The 25806-nt window shown below is 39.5% G+C and overlaps 1 long non-coding RNA gene across 1 annotated transcript in view; it reads right to left on the bottom strand.

Annotated features, from left to right (window-relative positions):
• LOC113747105 (uncharacterized) overlaps nt 1–18547 on the bottom strand; it is a 49453-nt gene extending 30906 nt beyond the window's left edge. Inside the window, exon 1 of the long non-coding RNA XR_003463344.1 lies at nt 18493–18547. This is a non-coding gene — a long non-coding RNA (uncharacterized LOC113747105). The remainder of the gene's footprint in view (nt 1–18492) is intronic.
• Between the last annotated feature and the right edge of the window lie 7259 nt (nt 18548–25806).

The following is a 25806-nucleotide window of genomic DNA, read 5'->3' as shown; positions in this document are numbered from 1 at the left end:
TAACCAACATTACTTTGATAGATCATTAGTTGATAAAACATTAAATCAAATCAAATCAAATTTTACTTGTATAGCCCAACGTCATAAATTACATTTGCCTCGGAGGGCTTTATAATCTGCACAGGGAGTGACACCCTCTGTCTTTAGACCCTTTCATAATATAATACTGTACCCAGTATTTTGAAAGTAGACATCTAGGCACATTTAAAATTTATGAATTTACTGAAAAGTGAATAAAATGATTTGTCCTATATGGACACCTCCTTGTTTTGTCTAGTATTAGTATGAGTATATTTTGGTTACCATACTAAACCTCTAGTCTAAGCTTTGAACCAATCAACTTAAGACTGGATGTGAATACCGATAGATAAAAACAACCAACAACAGACAAGAATTGATTCTTCATCTACCTTTCTCAATAGGTACGCAACCAAAAAACTAATTCTTATGAATTCAAACGTGTTTCTCATCGAAGCTTTTCACGAAATTCAGGTCTACACATGGAGTCTATATTTGACATTTGGTGATTTAGTCTCATGTCTTCATCATATACTCCTCATAAAATTGGTTACATAATTGTGGTGAAATCATACGTAACCCATTTAAATAATGGCAATCAATAAAATCCCATGATATAGTGTAAGCCAGTGAATTTCTAATCAGCTATTGCTACAGTATAACCCAACAAGCTTTTATTACTTTTGAGAGCTCAGTAATGTTTATTACAAGCACAAATACCCCGTGTAACAGAAACATAACTGCATGTGGGATTCATGCCATCTTCCTTGAGTGAAGAATCGATCTATAGGTGGAGAAGTTCAAGAGGACTTTTAGAAGAGCACACACAGACACCAGTATCTGAACCAACCACAAATCCCTTCTGCACAGGAGTACAGCAACAACAGTAATTGCACACAAACTCCGAGTACACACAACTTTCCATACAGTAAACACGTGGCTTTCTTGGCCAACAAAAGGTTCACATTGAGGTCATACATCTCAGTCTATGCAGTTTCTCTGCAAATGAATCATAGCTGACACCGCTCGCATTAGAGGCTGCAGGGTCTGAAGGTCTTCCCTTTATTGCTAGGAAGGTCGTTTGATCCCACCACAGTCAGATCATGTGTCCCACAAATTGGTTTCCATTCTTTATCTCTGAGGTAGGGGGGCGTCTTTGTATCAATAGGGTTTTCCCAAGACAGCAGACAAACCTAAGCTCATACGCATCGCACAGCCATTACAGACAGCTAGTGTGGCAACATCTGGAGTTGGATTTCAGTTCAAAGTCTTTCTGTTGAATCCGAAAGTGACACACAAATACAGCAACACACCTCCATATCCACACAGACAGACGCACACATACACAGCATGATTTCTGCATGAGTGGTCACTGGAGGCCTAGAAGGAAATTGACTACCTCCTCCACATCCACCTGCCCTTGTTGACCTACAGAGCACATTAGTCTAAATCAGGCCTTTTTTCTTTTTTTTCGTTGACTTAAATTGCACCACATCTTTTGTCAGGTATATTTTTGACATAGCCAGATAATACGCAGTCTGTTGACCTCTGCCGTAATTGGTCTGTGCTTGTATGCACTCCAAGTCAAATTAACTTAGAGGAAAAGGTCAGATATGAGCTGGGTTTTTTTGTCCACCACATCTGGCTCCTCTATTTCTTATTTTAACATTTTTCACTGAGTATTGTCACTCTCCTTGGAATGACATGGAGGCAATGCACACAGGACGGAGCTATTTTAAAGAAGTGACAATGTGGATAACAACAACACGTCAAATGATCACACAGTATTAATGTCCAATTTCATATTTTTTTGCTGCTTAAAACACAGGCCACATAGTGCTACACACCCCCTTCCTCTGGGGACCATGAATGTGAGAATTGAAATCCATCCAATGGTTATTGGATATAACCATATACAGTCGTCCCTCGCTATAACACAGTTCACTTTTTGTGGACTCGCAGTTTTGCAGATTTTTTTAGTGTAATTTTGCATGCTTTTTTTTTTTACAGCGTACTGTACAGTATGAACGCACATTGTGTTCTGCGTCCTAAATTGGCTAAGGGAGAACCACACATGTGTTCTGCGTCCTGATTAACTAAGGGAGTACTGTACAAAATGTGTGGAAAAGGTGTATAAAAGTGTGTGGTTAGGAGTTTTACAGCCTTAAAACATGTATAATAATTGTAAAACTTACTTCGCGGATTTCGTTTATTGCGGGTTATTTTTAGAACGTATCCCCCGCGATAAACGAGGGACCTCTGTATACTGTATATAATATTTTATTTAAAAACCAATGTCAACCTGATGGTGGCACTATAGGAAAAGTCAGGGGTTCAACCATAGACTATATGAAACCTGGACATAGGGTCTGTGATGTCTGAAGTGCTGTTATGAGTGTGGTCGCTCTGGCTTTCGTAATCTTGTCAATTCAGCAAATATGTGAAGCATGGGTAGAGCTGAGGCAGGCTCAATGAAGCCTGGGAGCTCAAACAAGCCACCTGTAACCTCACCCTCCTGTCAATCAAAGCAGGTGAGAAGAACAATCATCCTGAGTATGCAGCTGTGATGAATGTCATGACTTCTGGCAGGCCGATTCTGACAAAATCAGGGGCAAACAGAGCAAAAGCTACTAAGAGACCTACCCTACCTTCAGTACACAAAAGCCACTGTAGCAGAGGGACAGTAGAACATAACCCCAACCAAAAGACTGCTTACTGTGCATTATAAGGCAAACACATGAAATGTCTCATCAAGTGGCTGATGAAAAATTCATGACAAGAGGATAGGAAAACAAATAAAAACTCTACAGTATGTGGGAGTGAGAAAAATGATGCTGAATAAGAGCCGTTTCTGCTGAAAAAATAAAATAAAAAAACAACAATATTGGTGACACATGAAATCTGTTGATAAATGTTGTTCAGAGAAATGCATTTTTAATGGCAAAGAGATGATCTGCACAAATAGGAAAACAGTGATATTCAAGAGTTTTATAGCATCATTTTCACAAACCATCAGTGTCCTTTTATTGGATCATATGGTGCTCACTGCAAAAAAATGCTGAGAGATGTTTGGATTTTTCAGGTTTTTTAGCGTTTGATAGTGGAGAGTGAGGGCGGCTGCTGGCTTTAATTCAAACTAATATTGTATGTCTCTCACAAAACACTAGGGTGTGTTTGTTTCATACATTTGCATCGACACTGTCTCCTTTTCTACCCAATTCTTATCCAGTACTCATCTCATAGGTGCTATGAGTAATTCCCTCAAATTAAATCTCATTATAGTGAAGCCTTGGCCCGTCGTACTGCGGATAAACTCATTTTGCTCATTTGTAATTATTTGTAAACAATTATAATTGGTATAATACAGAAGAGTAATGTGGATGGATGTGCTTTAGATGCTGCCAGTGGAGGGCCAGTGGTTTGTTTGGCAGAAAGACAAAAAAGGAGCTCGCCTGGTGAAACAGAATATACATGAGACACACATCCATCCGTACTTGTCCTTAATCTCAGAGCTACTTCTGCAGCTGTCAGGGTGGTGCTCAACCCTCCATGCCACTGAATGAATAATTGATTTCCTGCTGACGGGGGAAATTCCCCTTCTAGACTAACATCCAACAAGCGTCAGTCCAAATATATGCACAAAGAGAGTCCTTCCTCAAGGGAAACGCAAACACAAAACCACACGCCAATTTTCTTTAATGCCTCCTTCAGATGCTTGCCAGATGAGTCGGGATTTAATTACTTATCAGGGTGTAAAAACTATAGTCGCACCATTTTGTTTGGACTTTATATTCATATTATGAACTACAGTGTACACTTGGGAGCCATACTGAGCCACATTGGCAGTGAGACAGACATTGTTCTTCCTGCTGGTGATTAGATACGATTATCAAATCCACTGGTGTTAAAATGATACTTACCGCAGGATGACAAGCCAACGCAACCACAGAGAAACAAAGAGTTTTTACAGGGTTTTATGTTTACCATTATATAATAAATCTACAAACACACTCTAGTAGTTTATTGTCCTGGCTGATTCAACAGGCTCTGTACACTATATAGTGCAGGATAACTTGATTCTGAATCTTTCCACAAAGTCCACTTTATTCATCGCGCATCAAATTATACATAAACAAAACACAACATGCATCATCATCGAGAGAACCGGGACTAACATAAACTCTTGAGGAACCAGTCAAACCCATGTTGAGTTGGTACTCTTTTGGAAATTTCACTTCACTGTGCTGTGCAAGTTGAACTGCTCAGGCTGTTGTGCATCAGTGCAGTTTTTGTGCTGGAGTACAACGAAGCCAACTGAATTTACTCGAACGGGAAGCATCGCCTCTGATTGTCTGTCTTGAACATCCATTTACAACAAAAAATAAAAAAAACAAAAAAACACCCCAAACACTGCAGCAGCCCATTATTATCCTTCAAAAGTAAGACTTTGGTAGCGTAAACTTGTGTGTTCACTACATCTTCCTTGGACCACCCTTTCTCTTGTCTAAGCGATGGCAGAGCAGATTAATGGTGCTTTCCGACATTTTTTGGCCTCCCTCTTTCCTTTGGCTCTGTGCCCCTCTCTGCAGCTTGTTACTTGTTTCCTCGGCACACTGATGAGTAAGGTTTGCATTTTTCCTCTCCAATGGTCAGATTGAATTTAGGAGTGTGGGTAAAAGAGATTATACAGTTGTGAGAAGGAGAAGAAGTAGTTTATACATTTGGATAATATCCTATCTATAGATTCAGTTTGCAGCTCATAAAAAAAAAACAATACAAGGACAGAGACACTGCATTGTTTCTGAGATGAAGTCACCTCACAACTGTCATATTTAGACCCACAGGTGTGCATGAAGCTACTTCTTCAGTGCACACATTCATCTAAAACTCTTCTGTTATTTGCTGCACACTACAATTTTTATCTGCCTACGAATAAGCAAATATGTTTAATGTCATGAAAAGGCAAAATCTATTTAAAATCAATCACAAACACCGCAACTGAGTGCACTTTGAAACTGCCATTCCTTCGTAAATTACAGTCATTTGGATGGATTGTATTGGTGTGAAGTGTACACACATTTTGGGTGTTTGCTATCATATATTGCCAGATTTGGTGAAATTGTCCCTTCGCTTGCCGCCACCTTCGTTGATTTACATCCACAGTGTGAGATGCAAAGTGGGAAATATCAGCGCCTGCTTAAAAACATCCCACATACTCCGACTGTAATTACGACTCGGATGCAAACATCAATAACATCTACCATAAATCTGAAATGACATGAATGCTGCATAATTCTATCTCGTCTTTATCATCTCCCTCCATCCATCCCTCTCTTCCCCGCTCTCCCTCTCTTGGCAGTCTGCCATGGCTGAGCTTCATCCACAGGCGTCTTGTGACAGAAGCCGGCACAACAGGAATATTTTTCACTATGATGCCACAATTCCTGCGCCCTCTGGGAGCGATGCCAGGGGCTGTTTTCCATAATCAGGTCATACCTTACCTCCACCACCCTTCTCTTACATTCACACACCAGGTAGCACAGAGTGTGGCGGTCCGCTCATTGTGTGCGAGCAATCACCAAGAGCGCGGTGGCAGCAGCGCTGAGGCAAGCAGTGACGGAGAAAACGCAGGTGTCCTCACCTAACCTGACGGAGCAGGTGCACCATGAGGCAGCACATTCGATTTCTTTTTTGCTTTTAAAGATGAAAGTCAACAGTAAAGTTGTAAAACTTCTAAAGATGTGCAGAAATCAATTAAATAATAATAAGAAAGAAAACAGACCAACGAAATAAAATCTGGTCAAATCTTTTTGGTTTTTGTTTGTACAGAACAAGTGAGATACTTCTCAACAGGAGCTTGACTTTAATAATAACAAACCAAAAATAAAGCTGGCTGTGAACATGTAATTGACTGAGCTGTTTAATAGAAATCCAAATATTCCAGAAGTCTGGGTGTGCAGTGGACCGCACGAAGTAGCAAATATAATTAATAAAAAAACAGCAACACAAAAGAACAGAATGAATTTCAATCAAGGCAAACTGATTTCAGTTCCAGTATTCAACAAATAAAACATCAGTTCATTCTGATTGTATGCATCCCTTTTATCTTAATGTGACTTCAATGCTCAAGGACAAATGAACACATAACAATGATCGATTTATTCGAGATTTAAAGTGCACAATTTGAAGTGATTGAATTGCACAGCCAGAAAAACTCCCACTGTTTCACACTATTGAGCTGTCATTGTCCTCTAACAGCACCCAGGATACAATTCAACATACTGGTGTTGTGATCAGTGCTCAGTGGTCTAGCTATTGGCAGTGCTGTGAGGCACGATAACTCAGATAAAAATTCTTGTACAAGAAAAATAAATTGGAAAAAACTTCTGCTGAAGGCCACTAAAAGCAATTGCACATGGCACGAATAAAGCAGAAATGCAGAGAATGCTATTCAATTGACAAGAGAGAGGGAGAGAGAGTACATAAGAAATAAAAGGATTTTAAGCGTCATGGACCTAGGATAGGCTCCAGCCCCACCATGACCCTAATGAGAATAAGTGCTTACAGATAATGGATGGATGGATAAAAGGAGTATCATAGTGGGATGATTTATTTGAAAATAGAATATAAAAAGTTGTTCATGGCCAAGCTAGAAGCTGGAGTCAGAGAAAGTCGTGGAGAGCAACTGATCCTACCCGAACAACTTGAATGGACAGATGAAGGCAACAACACTGGAAAATAAAACCACTGCCCTTTCTGATACACTCCATGTACTGTACGCGTTTAAATAGAATAGAAAACAGAAAACTGATCTAACTTTGAATTAATCAGGGTGGCCTCAGCGTGTCATCGAGCCACCCTTTAGGACCGCCCACAAAATCCTGGACTGAAAACTGTTTTAACCTCTAACTCCACATTTCAGTAATATATTATTCAAAGTCTTTTTTCATGTTTTCAGCAACTATTTTCCAACATATTTAATGTATTTTTGAAAGAAATCTCCTTTACACAGAATTTAAAGGTCAAGGCGGAGTGTGCTACCAAGCTGAAAGAATCAGCAATTAACTGAGGGAGGCGTACACACAGTATAGTGGCTCTGTTCACTATAGAAAAGGAAATCATAAAACAAACACGTGATGCTGTGGAAAGAAGTGTTTCTAAACAAATACCTGAAGGAGACATTGAGGTGCAGAAAATCGTGAGGAGAAACGAGCAGCCCCTATCAGATGTATGTCTACTGCAAGCCTCCAGGTCATCCTGTCACACTGTAGGACTGCACTGCCTCAAGGGTATAACAGAGAGTGACATGACCGGGTTTTAAAGAACCGGGATGAGATGCTGGAAGATGGCCTTGTCTATTATTTTTCAGAACAGGTGAAAACACCTGATGGAATCCATCAAGTCTCCTCTGAAATATTAAAGTTTACCTTGCCAGGCAGCTTCCAGTTTCCTAGAGGATCACCATGACACGTCTCCACCAGACGTTGTGGTGTAGTCCGTGGCCACAGAGACCCTCTGGCTCATTAGGAGGAGAGAACTGGCAATTTCAAGAACACTGGGAGCTACAGATGTAGGGGGTGTGATTACTGCAGATAGAGGAATGAAACTTCAACTCTTATGTGGTGAGTAATGACATTTTTGACAACTCGAGGCAGACAGATTTGATTTGATAAGAAAAAATGCATTTTCATTTTAGTTTTTTTAGACTTTAGGAAAGTTTTTGGTTTTAATAAAAGTACAGGCAGATACATGGCACAAACTTCAGGGATGTGGAGTCATGTCATCCTTTTAAAATAACTGTCTGAGGCAGATTTAGAAGGATGGGTGAGTATAAGGCCAGAGAGAATTTCTACTTCTTTATTTCTTACTTGAGTTGAGTTGAGCTTTTGGTAAATTATTAAATTGGTGTATCAAGCAGTGTCTCACTGCCGTGTGGTTTTACTCTAGATCGATTTATCTAAATGATGTGTTTATCTGCTTTTAAGTGTTGAAAATATCAGACTGGTGCTGTTTTGGAGACAGCTTCATATAGTCAGGGTGTAAATAGAGTAAATAAATGCTGTTTTTAAATGATGTAATGTTCATACTTTGTCCAGATTCTGGCTTGTGTTTGCCGCAGAACCAAACAGCAAGCAAAGTTCACAACACACTGAATATTAAAACTACCTGCAGTAAAATACAACATAATGTATTAAAAACCTTTTTTCGTGACTCTTACTTAAAAGATTAGATGGTCACCATGTAGCCACTACAACAAAGGGACAGATCTGAACTGTGATTGTTCTGGGCTATTCACTTGAAAAGGGAGAATCTCTGATGTCTGTGCTTGTAATACTTGCCCACCAAAGCACACCAGATTCTCTTTGACTTTTTCTTTTTTTAGTAATTTCCAAGCAGAAATCTGACATTTTTCTTTCTTTTTCTTTTTTAAAATCAACTAAAATCTAAGAGATGAAGCAGTTTTTGCTTTCATGATTCCCATTTTATGTTTCAAAGTTTCGTCTCATATGCGCAGATACCCTTGTCATTGAAAACACCCACTGTTGCAGACATCAATGAATCTCCAACGCACAGTGTCACAAGCTGCAATCAAATGCATATAGACAAACATTAATTAAGAGCATCAGCACGGTGTGTGTACAGCACGTACTGTCAGAAAAACATAAAAACAGACCTCCTCTGATTAGTGAGTTGGTTAAACAGACGAATACAGTCGCTTACACGCATCGCGCTCACTTGATGAGGGGTTGTCAGCTATTGTGACACTCTTTGTGAACAATGAGTGCGTTTGTGGTAATTGCTAGTTGATTCAAAACTGAAAACAGCTCAAAGCACGTCTGCCAACACCCAGTACCGACATTACAGGAGGATTTCATCACTTCAACCCATGGAAAATCCTCAACAAAACAAACCACCTTTTCTTTTTTATTTCTGCAATGCAGCTCACAATTCAGGCTGCCACGACCGAGTGTAGCTGTAAGATAATGTCAAAAATAAGAGTGGACTTGTCAGTGGCCAAGCAGAGAGCCGCCTTATCACCGGGCGAAAAATAGCAAGACTAGAAATTGAGAGGAGGCGCTGGCTCTGTTGACCAATCATTAGGCTCATATCCATGTTTTTCCATGTTGTGATATTTGATATCAACTCTATCTGTACCTTGGTGTGGCAGGTAAATTCGAATACCTGTACAGGTATGAACACATTACAGCTAGACAAGAAAGATAATTAAAGATCATTTTGCTGTATTATTATTATTAGTAGTAGTCACGTGTGACGTGAGACAACTTTTTTTGACCTGATGCAACTGGCCCTGTCACACAGTGCTCACTGGGATGTGAGCCACATGATGGGACTGCGTCATCTCCCTCTATATCCCATGAATAATCCATGACCTGAGAGGCACCGGCAGCAGCTCTGGGTACGCTGTGAGAGGATTTCATGAAAACAAACTGTCAAAACAAGATGCAAGTGTTTACATGCACTCGACAGGAAGGTGGGAGAAGTTACAACGGCGAGCTTGTGTTACTCTTACTAAATTTTTGGCGTGGGTGGGCGGTAATTTAGCCTTATTTATGCTACTGTATTTGTATTTTGTAATTCATAACTGAGACAATTCAGTCACCGTGTTGTTCAAGTACATTTCAGATGAACATATAAGCCGATCCAAGTCTTATTAACCACCCAGCCAAATTTGAATGATTAAAAATATCAACAAGTTTATGAAATTAGGTGTCTAAATTGGATAAAAATGAGCAGTGTTCTCAGCTCCAGGGGTGTAGGGATACGCTCAGGGTGGCCTTGGCGTGTCATCGAGCCATCCTTTAGGACCGCCCACAAAATCCTGGACTGAAAACTGGTGAAAAACTGTTTTGACACATTTCAGTAATATATCGTTCGAAGTCTATTTTCCAACATATTTAATGTATTTTTGAAAGAAGAAATCACAGAATTGCCTTTACACTGACTTTAAAGTTTGTTATGCACCAATAACTCCAAGACAAATTCCTTGTATGTGAAAACTTGGCAATAAATCTGATACTGAATAAATTAAGAAAATGGATTTGGAATAACGATTACCGTATTAATTAAACGACAGGCAGCTACATGTATACTGTGTGACATACAGTATAGGGTATTACTGTCACATGCTACAAAAGGTAATGGAAAGTGACTCGTTTTATGAATTTACTTCCATGAAATGTAGAGTGATATATCACAATGTAACTCACAATAACTTTCATTCACAATTAATCAGCTAATCAATCAGTTTGTTCACAAATTGTTTTGTCTATAAAATGTCAGTAAATGTGAAAAATGTCGCAGCCAAGGGTAATGTATTCAAAGAGCTATTTTATTTCCAGACCACCAGTCTAATACTGAAATATATTCAGTTTATAAATGACAAAGAAAAGCAGCAAATTATCACATCTGAAGACCAAGGAATTTTATTTTCTGTTTGACCTGATGATGAATTGTTGCAGCTTCACAGTATACTGTAACCTGCTGGCAGTGTGGACAACCACCAAACCCTGACACTGAGCATAGATCACAGACCAGACTGTCGCCATGATTCTAATCCACTATAATGAGTGAATGGAGTAGCAGTAGCAGTAAAACCGTGCCTTCACTAGTCCATCAGAGTGCATCACAGGGAACTGATTCTCCAATTCACTTGACATGCATTGAATGTGGTAGAAAGCCTGCAGAAACATGAGACAAACATCCAAATGAAGACAGGTCCATGAAATCAAACCCACTTTGTTCTCGCTGTGAATCACTGCGCCACCTACAGGTTACCAACCACACTGTGCAACAACTGCTTATACAACAGCTGCCACAGACTCTAGAGGATTAAACTAAAAAGTTATGTGCCTTCCCCAATATAGTCTTTTCTGACAGGGAGACTATAATAGCACAGTCATCTGCTTCACCTGGCGTAGAAAAAAATTCCTCTGGCGATGACTGTCCCATCTTTCCTCCACATTCTGCAGCACAGCACTGCAGCGCTAGGCAGGTTCACATACCAACTCCCTATAGCACATTTAATGAGCAACCTGCGTGTGTGTGTATGTGTGTGTGTGTGTGTGTGTGTGTGTGTGTGTGTGTCACAACTTCAACTTTTTACAACTCTCCTCCTCCTCCAACTCCACAGAATATTTTCTGGCTGTTTGTCCACACCCACATTGTCATCCTGCTGAATCACTCATCATGTTTGGGTGTATCCGTGACAGACTCAGCGTCATTTAGACTGAATGGATGTGTAGCAGGTATACTGATATGAATATAATTTGGTCATTGAAAAATAGTCACTCTTGTTGGCTGGGAATTTGACATTTTAGGAAAGATGATTATTCTTTTTCTCAGTTAAATAGGAAGATAGATGCCGCTCTGTATGTTTGTGTGTTCGTTTGGTGTTAATCCACCTACCAGCATCGTGTTAAATTGAAAAATTGCTGCTTAAAAGAGGTGATTACACGCTTAGACTACATCTTGGCCTGGGAGCACCATTTCCTATAAAGTCTGGCAACTGCTGCTGCATCTGGCACATCAATACAAACATGTAAAACATTTTTTAGACTTGTTGTTTTTTTGTTACCTTTAGCTGGCTAAGCCTAAAGTTAAAATATCCTTTTAACAATTAACACGTTGCATTCATGTACTGCTTTTATGCAAATCAGGAAAAGTAAAAATAAAAGTGTCTGTGTGCCCTTTTTTACTTTTATAAAGAATAAAAGAAAAAAAAACATTAAAACATCTCAAGCCGTATATTCTCTGTGACAACTACTCCACAAATGAATTAATTACCCTGCGTAGACTGTGTCTCCCCAATTTGTCCAACGGTTTCAGGGTGTCATGACTGACTGATCTTCCCCTAAAAAATGTCCTCCTAATTACTGCTGGGTGTTAAGATGAAAAGATCAATTTATGTTCAAACAGACCTTAGTAGATCACGTCAAGCTAATTGACACTGGAGACTGCACGGAGGATCATCATTACAGTAATGGACAACAGCTATTATAGTGCCAGAGATATAATCTGTCTTCAATTAATTGCTGTTACCATGGAGGGCTGGAGCCTCTTAAGTGACCCTGTGTCAGCGCTCGCTGTGAGCATCGCTGTGCTAATGTGTCAGATGTTTCTGTGATGTGAAACTGGAGGGATTTTTGCTGCTGAGCTTGTGTGTGGATACAGCATAGATCGAAAAAGGATGATCATTAAGTAAAGGAAAGAAAGACAATTGATTGTCTGGTTAGACTGTCTAGACTGTAAGTGTAAAAAAAAAGATAATAAGCAACTCTATGTATATGCTACCATAAGTTAGTCCACTGGGACACGTGTCAGGAGGAGAGGAGAGAGAGAAACTCTCTGTAGAATAAAGGATTGGCATGAAATGGTGCTTTGGGACTGCAGGATAATGGCAGCCCAGCACCATTTACTTTGTCTAACCTTTAAACACATTAAAAATCCGCAGTATCCTTTAATAAAACTCACACACTCAGTTTTGCCCTTTCCTGCTGTAACCTCTATCTGGGTCCTCCATTCAGGGCAAGTGGCTTTGTCAAGAAAATGTTAATAAAGTTGGGTTTGGTTGGAGTCTGCCCCTCAGGTTCCCCTGTGTGTTCCTGTTGTGCTGAATATAGGATGTGGCTTTTGGACAGTACAGGTTTCAGAGCAATTAGGTTCCCTCTGTGACAAGAGTAGAGCAGAGGAGGGGTGATACACAGAGGACTAATGATCCAGAAAAGAGTCTTTAGAGTAAGTGAGTGTGTATGTTAATCTATGTAGGTCCACTTGGGTCGATGTAAGAATTTAGTAGTATCTAGATCATGCACAAAAACGCAGGCGTATTGAATAGTGTTGATTTAGTGTGCTGCAGTCTCCAACGTCACAAGGTGACTTCTACTGCCAGCCAACTGCATCGACAGCAGCACCCTGCAAAGATTCAAACTTTATCAAATCTCTCAGGAGGAGCCACAGCTCTTCAGGAGCCAGAAACCACACGTCAATCATTGCTGCTGCAGTCCAGTGATGGTCTTCACCACTTATATAAAAGCTAAAGTTACCCTGATACTGTCTGGCTGGCAGCTTTTCACCAACAAGAGATAAACAGTGAGTCACCTAACAAGCTGATAGTGTGGAGAGAAAAGTCACAGACATTTTGACATTGACATTGTTTGAGAAGGTACGCAAGAAGAACCGAAACTAATAATGTTTCATCAATTTGTGGATCAAAAGATAATTAACTGGCAACTACTTTGAAATGAGGAATTATTTAAGAGAAAAAGTATTTAATAATTGGCTCTAGCTCCTCAAAAGTGCTGTGTTTTTAGGACTGGTGGTCACTTGGGAATTTGTGATGTATGTTTTGTAGAGACTAAACTCGTTAGTTGCACCTTATGGGAATTATACTTTGACATTTGTGATGTGGTTGCCAACACGTGTAGAATATGTGCATTTAACTCCCTGAATTCAACTTGCATCTAGTTTTTCACTGGTCTACGCATTCAAAGGAGACTGTATATGTTTATTTAATGCATGTGTGTCTGTATATTCACGTGTTACGATGATAAATAAGTCTGTCAGCATATTTCCCACAGGAGGTTTTTGAAAATAAAACATGTGTAAAAACATGTGTCATGTCTTATGCTGGTGGATTACAAGTGCTTGAGATTAAACTCATATTGAGATCATCAGCATCATGTGGCTAAGCTTGGCAGACTAACAGCTTTTTTGAACATTAACAACGTTTCCGTAAAGACTACTGGTCCTCATGATAAAAGTCCTCAGGGTTTTAACCGTAATTAATTCCTTGTTGTAGACTGCGTGTGTGTGTGTATGGGTCTGGAGTCCTTGAATTTGATGTCTAAGAAGGTGTGGGAACCCTGTGTTCAAATCAAGGGACACCCACCTTTGCTTAACAGAAGTCGAAGAAACAAAAGAACGTAGTAGTTAAGCTAGATTAGTTTTTCTCTTTTAACTGATGCACTCTGTGGTCCTCTGTGTGACCTTCATCTCAGAGTTTAGTGGGAGTGTTAACCAGAATTATCCAAATCTCTTCTCTGGCACACAGTTAAGACAACAGGTATATTCGGACCAGTCACATCAAAAAGCCAGCAGCTCTACTGTTTGGCCCGCTCCGCCTGCTTTTAATCCGGCATACTGTGATAAAAATAACACAGCGGGTCAATGACATCTGTGATTAAATCAAAATAACAGGTCACTGAGAAGATTACCCAGGGAAGCTTGTATACCGCAATATAATAAAAACAGATTTCAATAACTTCATAACATCGGACTACAAAGTCTTGAGACACCGGACCAAAAATACCTGTCTGTTGCAAGATGTAGCACTAAATGTTCACGCTTTCTCTGCTACTTTCTTCCCATTTTATTGATAGCTTTCAAGACTGGACTCAAAACACACTTTAACTTGCTGTTTTTTAGCTGTTCTGACTTGTGTGCCCACTTCATAGATTATATACTGCGTACAGCTGTGTAAGTATTGCTGGTTTGTGCTTGTAAGTTTTGCAGAAAGATGCTTGATGTACGTATGCTGTTCTAATAAATTGTTTTTCGAATCAAACTTGACACACATGAGGTGATGACGTATGTCAGTCAGTGTGACTCATGAATCACATAAGATGATGGCGTGGCTGCTCTGTGGTAAGATGACTCAGCGTTGGATATTTAAATGTGTATTCTGGAGTATCTGATGTGACAGCTGCTGAGGATATCGGATGTATTAAATACTATAAGGTGCTTAGATATGGCTGTAATGTTACTCTGATAAAATGATGGAGGGGGTGACATATTGTGACTGAAAGCTTGCAGTAGTCATATACTGTATGAAAGGTAAATCCAAAACGCACTTACAGATTAAATTTAGAAAAGATGGGTTGAAATCATCAGGTACGCTTAGTCAGAGTGTGACATTTACAAATCTTCCACAGAACCTAAATGTGTTTCAGACCATAAAGACGTGGCGGAAAATAATCCTGTGTGTGTTATTGGCAGAGCAGTGGTTTACCATAATCCCAGGACATTGACTCTGCCCCCAGGCCAAGTGTGGAGGTTTTAATCCAAGGTCACATTATCAACCATGTCTGTCCGAGCACAGCATTATGTTACATAATGTGCACTTTTTTGGGTAAGAAGTGATTAAAACGGCTGTAATAGTGCTGTCAGGGGTCACATTTCATTGGTCACTTTGTTTGGAAATGTTAACCAAGTTTTATTGTCAGTTTATTTATTGTACAACTTATTTATTGAACTGTAGCTTTATTGTAAAGTCTAAATATAAACAAATCTTCCATGAGATTTTCTGACTGGGAAAAAAGGAAACAGGATACAAACATAAAACCCTGTTTGAGTATATTAAATGTGGATACAAAATCCCATAGGAAGAACAATGAGGGAGTAACCTTCAGATTATTATATAATAAACTGTAACACCGGGTATATGATAATCAAAAACAAAAGTATCGTTTCCTATATTATCAATTACCAGTCTACAGTCAATTTAGATCCCTCATTACATTGCAGCCTGCTCATAAAGCACACTCTGATATCCTTTCTATTATTTTATAATGTACTGTTTATTTTATTGACCACTGTCTTAGCTATTTGAGCTCTGCTCTGTATATATACTGTATATTACCTTTTTCAAATTACAAATGACACTTGAAAATGTGTTTGGCATATAAATAATTATTTTCCACAGTGTGTGTTCAATCAACAGATTTACTGTCATCCTCCTTTCTTCACTCAAACAGCGACACATTTCAGGCACCAGCCTGTTGTTAACGTGGACATGCAATTGCTGTCAGCTCATCTTTGATGTGCAGAATACAGACTGCTAACAAGATTGTAACCCCCCCTGCTTCCTCAAGACTAAATTGCTTCACGGCTGATTCAATTTTCCCCCCGATTTTTTTACCAATCGCATATTTATGACCACAACACAACAGCGACGGCTATATGATGTAAATGGACAGCGCCTAGAAGTGTCATTAGCATTTACTAAAACAAGAGGCAAAGCAGCACAACACATAATGGATTTTTGCTGCGTTCATTATGGGATGCAAATTTATTTTCCTAAAACCGACTGGTAGTCTGCAGCTCCTATTGTGAATGTGGCCTCAGCAGAGACAGTGGTAGACTTATGTACAGAGATGTTTAGAGTCATCTAGCTGCTGAGCTTGTGTCACAAATCCTAAAGCTCCTTCACCTGCATGCTTGTGTACACCTGCACACAACAAACCAATATATAATCTGAACAAACAAAAATGAATATAATTGAGTGATAATCTAATTTTTAGAGGTTCTCTTGCAATGAATGATTATATCTATCTTTTTACTTTTGCTTTTGACGGTACAACTAGGTTGTCTGTGCTGCCTGCAGTGACTCACTAAACTTTTCTTTATATTTATTTATGTGCCTCTCTCAGTACTTCATTTCCTGCTATTAAAGCTCTGACGTCCAAACATGAAAGACAGATCATCAAAGAATCACATTTTCTCTGAATCTCAAACCAAAACCACACGACATGTGCAGACTGCACAGACAAAATGCCATCAAACCACTCAGGAATAATCGAAATCCTCTTATGTGATATAAACCTCACATTTCTATAAAACATGCGGAGGCCAAACACTTCACATTTAGACGAATGGTAGCACCGTTTCAGATAGCGTGGTGTGTTAATAAACACTTCATCAATTCATACCATCTAAAAGTTGTGTTCTTTTATGCTGCTGCTCTCTCTCTCTCTCCATATAACAAATGGGTGCAGAGCTTTAACAAATTAATCTCGTCTGTAGATGAGAGGGAGTTGGTAAATAATGAATCACAGTCACCCACAAAGCAGACACACACAAAAGTGCACACACAGATTTCTAAAAACACATAAAAAGAAGAACAGTGGGGTGTCCTTGGGGACAGAGGCAACATGGCGGCTGTGGCTCTTGTTCAATAGATGACTCAGTCCTCTTGAAAACACGAGAATATACTGTACATTCAGTTGTTTCCCTAACAGTTAAAGTGTGTTACTGAATTAGTTTGCATTTGAGTAACAGAGTCCATCAATGATGTCGATGAGGGGTAGCATCGGCCTGCCCTGGGTTTCGTTCAGCATGCAGATAAATCAGATTATATTATGAGGATAATTTTAGGTGTATGATTGATTGAAGGTTCATTATCACTGGTGACAATCCATGTTCCTGATGAGTCCTCTACGGGACCAAATGTGGTCTTTTAGCCTTTTGAGTGACAGACGTGATGACAAGAGATGTCAGGCTTAAACTCAGAGCGACTAGAGTCCGAACCATGCAGATATCTAAAGCCACAACTTGCTTTATGGTTGAATTAGTGGGCACAAATGTAAAACTTAATATAAAGTAAAATAATATAAAGTGAACAAGTTCTGCACAAGCTACGTTGTTTTGGTAACCTCTTAAGCCCCAGCCTCATTTTTGGAACTTTATAGAGTACATCTCTGCAACTACATGGTCTATTTGAATAATAACTCCGAGATCCTCGAGTCAGCTGCTACTGGTCGCCCCTAAAACAAAACTGAAAACCAAAGGTGACCGAGCCTTCGAGGCGGTGGCCTCTAGGCTCTGGAATAACTTGCCCTGGCACATCTGATCTGCTGGATCATTTGAGGTTTTTAAATCCTCCCTAAAAACACATCTTTTCTCCCTGGCTTTTAACCAAGTTTAATCCTAATTTATCTTAACCTTTTGTAATTTTGGTATTGTTACGGGTCCCAAACGTGGGACCTCGGGACAAATACAATTGTCTGTGGAACAGACAGAACGGAAGAGCAAAGAAGACACGGAGTTGTGTCCAAGTCGCATCGCTTTAATTCTTAAATATTCAAAATATAGCATTAACTCTGCAATGTCATATCCTCGTCCGTTTTATGTCTATAAATCACATTCATCCAATAATCTCATAAACACAAATCAATCACAAATTACAGCATTACCCTATAATCTGACTGTGCAAAAAGGCACATTGCATACTATAACTCTATAGCACAATTTACAGTGTCATTTTACTGTGACTAACATGCAGCTTACATCTGCTGGTTTACTGAATGTGACACACACTGGACCCCAAGTGGACTCACGGAGGAATATAAACATTACATACATACAAAACTTCCATAAACATCCTTAAACTCTTCTTATTAAATTAACATAAATGAACCATGTGTAAAATTGTGAAATATGTGTAAACTATCAGTTGTGTGTGTTTCTTGTTTGCAGGTGTGAGACTATGTGTGTGTAGTAGCAGTCTCGAGCACACTTGACCGCCTGCAAGACAAAGGCAGGGGCAAGAAAACACCAGTTTACCGCCAGTAACAGCGCGACTTCTTTAACAACAACAAACATACGCAAATGACCATAAACCACTCTCAGTGTACGTATGCACAAATAAAAGCATAAACAACTTTGTCACGTACTGACCTGTGGAAACACGACGAAGTTGCGTCTGGCAGGTGAGCGGAAGTCCACACCTGAGACCACCTGGGTGGCAACAGTTCCGGCCTCAAAGGTCCCACTTACTAATGTTCCCTTTTTCTCCACAATGCACATGAAAAATAAAATGTCTGTATAACAGATGTTACCGGAGAATCACCTTCAATCTGTAAAAATTTACAGAAGGATTAATTTCAAATTAATGTGGTGATGTTAATTATATGTATTAACCTGTACAGCACTTTGGTCAACCTCAGTTGTTTTTAAATGAAGTTTGAATTGAGTTGAGTTGAATTGAATTTTGGTGAAAAAAAAAAAAAAAAAAAGCTGCTGGTTAAGTTTTCATAACAGAGTGACACTGATGGTAACTGTCTATCATATGACACATCGTTCGGCTGTTCAGCATGAAGTGTCAGAGCACTAGCAATGGAAAGGTGGCTGACTTTATGACACTATACCAATTTTGATATTTAATAATTAATTTGCTTGGTGTTGGAGTTGTGTTTGGTGTGTGTAAATACGACTTGTATGTGCTTGTAGCAGAGTTTCTCCTGTTTAATATAATGTGCAATATGTCTGTATTGTTAGACAGTACTGTAATCAAAGTTTTAATCCAACCAAGAGTGCAAAATCCCAAACATATTCAGTTTACTGTAATATATACTGTATGTATAAGATATTTCCATTTTAAAAGCTGAAACCAATAATTTTTCAAATCACACCTTATAAAAATGTATGAATCATCATCAGGAACTGTTACAAAATCAACCTCAACATGATCAATGCTTAGTTCAAATTCATCATTTGAATATATAACTGCGCTTCACCTACACACCTACACTGATCATCCACTATTATGGCAAAAGAACACTACGATGAGTCATTATCTTACATAAACTTGACTTTTTTATGATTATTGTCAGAGTTAAAATTCATCTCCTTTCATGCGGTTTCCAGCTGTCACTTCATCTAAAGTCTGTTCAGATGTAGAACCATTGTTCTACTGCCACAAAAGGCTCTGATGCAATATTATTCTCAAGGCTCTCTGAATGGAGAGGGTGGCGCTGACAGCTTTCATCATCACTCAGAGGCTCAGTTCTTCTTACGTACGAGAGCTGAAGACATCGGTACTTCACTCTGTGGTTTGTGGAAAGAAAAAAAAAAGACGAAACATTACTGACAACACCATCGTCTCAATTACGCTTTGATCAGGAGCAAACAGCGGCTTTGCTTCAGTCTCCCGCAAACACTATAGCAATATGTGGAGCATCACACACAGGGGCACAAACACGCACGATCAGTCAGGAAATTAAGTATGCACAGGATAAATCCAGCGCAATCACCATTTCTTAATCAAATTATAATCATAATGTGGCTTTTCCTCCGTTGAACAATGTGTCAAAGGTATGAAAAGACATCCTTATTTCCCCCTGGCGTTCTGGATTTACTAATTATTTTTCTTGTCTAATCACGGAGACAATTCATAAGTCACTTTGGTACTGAGTAAACCCAAAAAGCTGGACTTTGTTATTATTATAATAAACAAAATGACAACACCAGTGCGATATTAAAACATATCACGAATGGGACTACATGTCAGCCAAGTCTTTTATTGTCTTAGCTTGGCCCTGCAGGCATAAATACAATCCAGGAAACTATTTTTGATTAGGTTAGGGAAATAAATAATGAGTCCCAATGCGGTTTGTCACGTCCACGCGACTACGCAATTGTTTCTCAAGATGTGTAGGTGCCCAAACTAAACGGAAAATGCTACTGTGGCCACAAGCTTTCTCCAAAAAGCAGACACAGCTGCTGGACTTCAAACTTTGTGGAGGTCAAGAGTTTTGCCTCTCTGCTGTGCTACTGGCTCTTTAGATATTATTCCTAGTACTAGCACTGGAAAGTAACAATGTGACCTTTATGCAGGTTGCCTAAAAGACAAATGATCCTGTCTCATTACTCGTACTCAGTTTATCATGACATTTCAGTAAATAGAAAACTGAAAACAAGATGAGAAGGATATATTTTAACCCGAAGTCACCATCTGCTGTCCGTCTATCTATCTATGCAATCATCAAAATCACTGACACTGAATCCGAACATCCAGCCTTAACACATCTGAGACGAAAGCAGACGCGGGATCAGTGGCTCAGTCAGAATCTGGGATTCAACAGAAACTCTCTTCCCTCTTTCGCTTGGCTTTAAATCTTTATCCATTCCTCAAAACCTGTCATCCTCCAATGCACCCCTGCACCGGAGCTTCTTTTAATAACCATCCTCTTCATCTCTGTCTCATGTTTCTCCCTACTGCCTCCTTGCTGCACATGTGACTCACCTCTAATGACACCTGCATTGTATAGAAATATAACAGTGTATTGCATCTGGTCCAATTATCCGAGTTGGTAGGTGGGTGAACATTGGTTTTTCAAGGCTGGGTAGAGCTATTTTTCACCCCACATAGTGATGCTATTGATTAGTGGAATAGCACACTGTTGGACTGGTGGATCACAGTGTGAGAGAAAACACAAGAGCAAGTCGATAAAAACACATCAGGTTACTGCACAACTGTATTGAAATGTCTTTGGTGTGGGGTCAGTGATGGACTGTTTGACGTTAACTCGGCAAATAACAGCTCACATTGTGATTAAGACCTTTATGGGAAATCAGTAGAGTAATGAAACTGGGCTGAGCAATTAACTAACCAAACAAGTAATAACCCAAACCGGACAGAGCTTAGGCTCATGGGAACCAGAAAATGACATAGGCAGGTCTGACTGACAGATGTATTTTGGCAAATCCAATTCATAAACAGGTGAGGGTTAAAGTCTGGCCTGTCAATCAACGTTACACCAACTGTGACACCTGTTTTTTTTTCCTCTACAGCAGCTCTCATGTTCAGCTTCACTGCAGTGCCAGCCATTCAAAGAGCTGCTTTTCCCTCTGCCTCCTGTCCCGGCTTTGCCCTACTGACCCTCATTATAACAGTGCCCACGACCACCGCTCTGCATAATTGAACCCCGGTCCAGCTAATTTGTGCCTCAGGAGTGAAAACTCATAAATCACCTTTGCTCTGCTCTTGATCTCTCAAAGTTCAACCCACATGAACAGTCTTCAGGCCTCAGAGGATGGAGGAGGATGATGCACTGTAAAATTGAGGCTGTTTTATAAAGTCATTTTGTTTTATGAGTCAGTACCAATAAAATATGGACCAGTTCCTACTGGTACTTCGATGGTACAGCAGAAGAAAACTATGAGTAACATCTGGGTATTTCAGTAAAGATACTGCACATCTACAGAATACAGTACTGGGATGGGTTGAGGAAAACCTGTTAACATCACCAATACTGAAGGGCCGATATATATTAGTTACGTCAGGTTAACAAAAGGGGCTATGAGAAAATCTCTCTTAAAACACCATTTATGATCTGTTTATTTGTTCTTCACTCCATGTGAGTTAAAAAACTCATTTTCTCACCTGTACCAACTCACTGCACTGTACAATACTGTACCCAGTTTTGGTAGCATATCCATCTATCCATTATCTGTCTTATCAGGGTCACAGTTGGGCTATCCGAGAGGATAGGAGGGGTACACCCTGGACCAGCCACCAGCTTATACAACCATTCAATTAGAGTCACTAATTAACTGGTCTATGTGAAGATGCTGTGTGTACACTTCCTCCCTCTAGTGGTACTTAGAGGAATAAATCAATTTAAAAACAAATTATAGAGATTGCTGTAATATTTTGTTGTTCAGTAGTCATTAAAGCACATAGCATTTAGCATACATCTATGATTAATTACAAAATGAGACTGTAAGACAGTGAGCAGAGCTAAAATGAATGGCTCATCAATACATTTTTAGGTAGAGTAGTGTGGATCAGGACTACACCTTTTCAACAAAATTAGCTCTGGTTCTTGAAGCGTTTCTGTTCAGGTTTCAACAACAGTCAGTCTAAACAAATGATCTTATCAGGAATAAACCTGCCATCTTCATCTGCATGGCCTATATACACTACTTCATTTTAACGTCTACCTTAATGGTGGTACATGGGAAGCCTAATGTTTTCTGAGGCGGTACATGGTGTAAAAAGGTGGAGAAACTCTGCGTGAAACCGTATTTACTTTATAGTTTCCACAAATTTCAGTTCTGTACCCTGTCGGTCCCCAATATCAACAAAGAGTATAATTTATTTCTCCTTTCCTCTAAAATGTCCAATTGTTATTCCCTTGTGCCTCATAGTCTTGGTTTTTCTTCCACTGTGCCTACATTTAAGTGCCAGCAGGGACCACCGTGGACTTTATTGGTACTTGATTCATATAATGTAATAAAATGTTACAAAATGTGATGTGAAAACATCAATCAAAGTTTGTTCAATTGTAAAGTTCAATATGTTATTAATTAGGACTAAATGGTCTGGGTGTTATACCTTAAAGCAGAAAACACTGATGTTCAGTCACTCCAGGAAACCTGCGTAGGCATTCAGAGCACATGTTATATTTTATGAGACACTTGGGAAAGGAAAAACGCAAAGCAGAAGTAAACATTGCAAAACATTTACATTATAGAACACAACAACACAAAATCATCTCTCAGTTTGAATTAGAAATGGACTTGCACTCATGCAAGTCAAATCAAAAGCAACATTTTGTCGACTTAGTTGTAGCAAATGGCAATCTGCTGGTGTTAATCGCTCCAAGAAGCAACGTCTTACATAAGAAATGCTTTGAGTCGTATGGCTGAGAATCCCTTGCTGTTGTCTTCCTCACAACAAAACATGACAGCGGCAGCACGTGCTTTAATTGATTCGGTAAGGTGTAGACACGTGTACCGCAGAAAGTCCTCTGTTCCAGTTGACATCAAACAACTTTATGAAAGTGATATTTTTATAACACGGCAGCGATCTGAACAGGTTCAGTGTCACAGCAATATGTGGCTCGTTCTTATCAAACATGGCAGGCAAACAAAACGCTGCGGTGCAACCAAACACAACACAAGACATAATTGAGAAAACGCCGCCCGAGTCACATGTAACGGCGGAGTCACATCTTTCAGCATAAGGCAAAAAAAAACAACCTTGCAGCCCTCTGGAAAACTATTCAAAGTGATATTACATTTTAGTGGTGGAGCTCCTGGGAGGGTGAGAATGAAATTCTGCACATATCAAGCTCTCACCTAAGGCGAAACACTGTAATGAATTTTTATTGCTGCACAGGCAATGAGTGCTGAATTGAGAGAAGATACGAGCGGTTAAAACCCTAATGGGTAATTTCCAAATGTGTCAGAGAAGTGGGAAAGGTGAGAGAGGAGGTGTGTGGGGGGTCAAGCTTAAATGATCACAGGATGGAAGGATCATGAAAGGCATCAAATCACAGGTGCAATTGCGCTGACAGAATCAAGTGGTGCAACTTTGCAAATAATTTAATGTTAAGTAGACATCTAGTTTATCGTACACCAGATATTCAGTTAACGAGAAGCTGCCTTTTCAACACTCCGAGGTCTTCCTCTGTGACCCGGATCGGTCTGAGATAGTTGTTGCTTAAGTTCAAGGCCTCTAGATTCTTTTGTTACACCACTCCCAGCTGAATAACGCCGTCTCAGTCAGGAACCTTTGATCCACTGGCAGAAAGGGAATCTAAATTAAAATGTAAGAAAGTGTTTGATCCGGACATGATGACTCCTTTACTGCAGCTGACAGCGTGATCTGATCAGGTAGAGGCAAAGGGTGGAACAAAGGACTATCAACTCATGACACTGTATGATAACCGTCACTTTACAAGACACCTTACACATTTTGTGCTACCCAGGAGAGTTAAATAGACCTGAAGGCGCGGTTTAAAATATAATTATCATTTTAACGGCATGTCATCAGAGTTTACAGGGGTTGAGAACTACTCAATCAGCTCTACTGGGTGATCGGACGGACTTAAGGTCATCCTCTCATCGTGCTCTCACTCTTCCCCTCTCACATGTACTTTAAATAATAGAGCATGGCAGAATGTATCTGTTCAAATTAAGGTTATACAAAACAATATATATAATAATATTATTGTAATATCAGTCTTATATTACTGGCTGTAAATGTTTTAACTGCCATCTGTATTGTTTTGCAATTTGTGTGCCGTTCTTGCTCCTGTCTGTATGCTAAAATTTTAAAACTGGCACAGCTGCATTGTGGGAAATTGTTCTGTAAATAGTGTCATTAAGAAATGATGTTTTATATTTTGGATACCAGAAACACGAGTTGAGACACATAACAAGCACATCTCCATAGCTCAGTAATTCACGGGTGGCAACACACTGGAAGTTAAAATGCAGATGCAGATTGAAAAGGGAAGATTCTAAAAATGTCGAGAGGAACAGATAATATTATGTTTATGAATAAACTTCTCAAATGCACGGAAATAAATGTGGGGAAAAGGATTTAAAATCATAAGAGTAAGACTCTTTACAGCCTTCTGTAATATTTATGACAAGAACACGTTTGCGAGCCAAAAGTCATTAAACACAACAAAGGCACAACAAACTTGTCTTATAATAAATAAGATGCATCCTGAGAATTTAGCCGACGAGCCATTCCCACTTCTAACATAATACTCTGACTGTTATACCGCTGTTCGGACCGCATGTACTGAATAAGACATAAACAACAACAGATGCAAAACTCTGCAGGATTCCTTGTTTGATCATAGGACATGGCTCCAACTATACAAATAAAAGCACCGCCTCCACATATGGTGACTGCCACATACACCCACACACACACACACACACACACACACACACACACACACACACACCCACACACACGCACACACACACACACACACACACACACACCGATGTCTAAAACAAGTCAAGTTAGATACACATTACTAGCAAGTAAACATTTACTACACTCCAGCAGGTTGTATTTACTGCAGGGCCTAAAAAATATACAGCATGTTTTTTCTGTGTATTGTCTCGCTGCTAGTTCACATCTGCGTTGTTGTGGCAACAGAGCAGGGAGCAGCCTATCAATACTTTTTTTGAGAATAACCTCCAAGCATCCAAAGTGGATATGAGTGTCTCTAAAGCACCTTGTCTAGTTTCTGTCCTGTCTGGCAATCAAAGGATGTACAGTTGTGACGTTTTAGAGATGTCATACAAGTCTAAAAATATCCAAAACCTTCAGGTATTTTAGTAAAAACAAAACAAAACAGGACAACCAGACGATGGTTGACTGTGTCACAAATACAGCATGTCAGAACTTTCATTTATGTACAAGGTCACCGCTCACAGCTGTTTGAAACACGGGATCTT

The sequence above is a fragment of the Larimichthys crocea genome, chromosome XII (assembly GCF_000972845.2).
Source record: "Larimichthys crocea isolate SSNF chromosome XII, L_crocea_2.0, whole genome shotgun sequence".
In the NCBI taxonomy this organism is placed as follows: domain Eukaryota; kingdom Metazoa; phylum Chordata; class Actinopteri; family Sciaenidae; genus Larimichthys; species Larimichthys crocea.
This window is presented reverse-complemented; position numbering and strand designations above follow the sequence as displayed.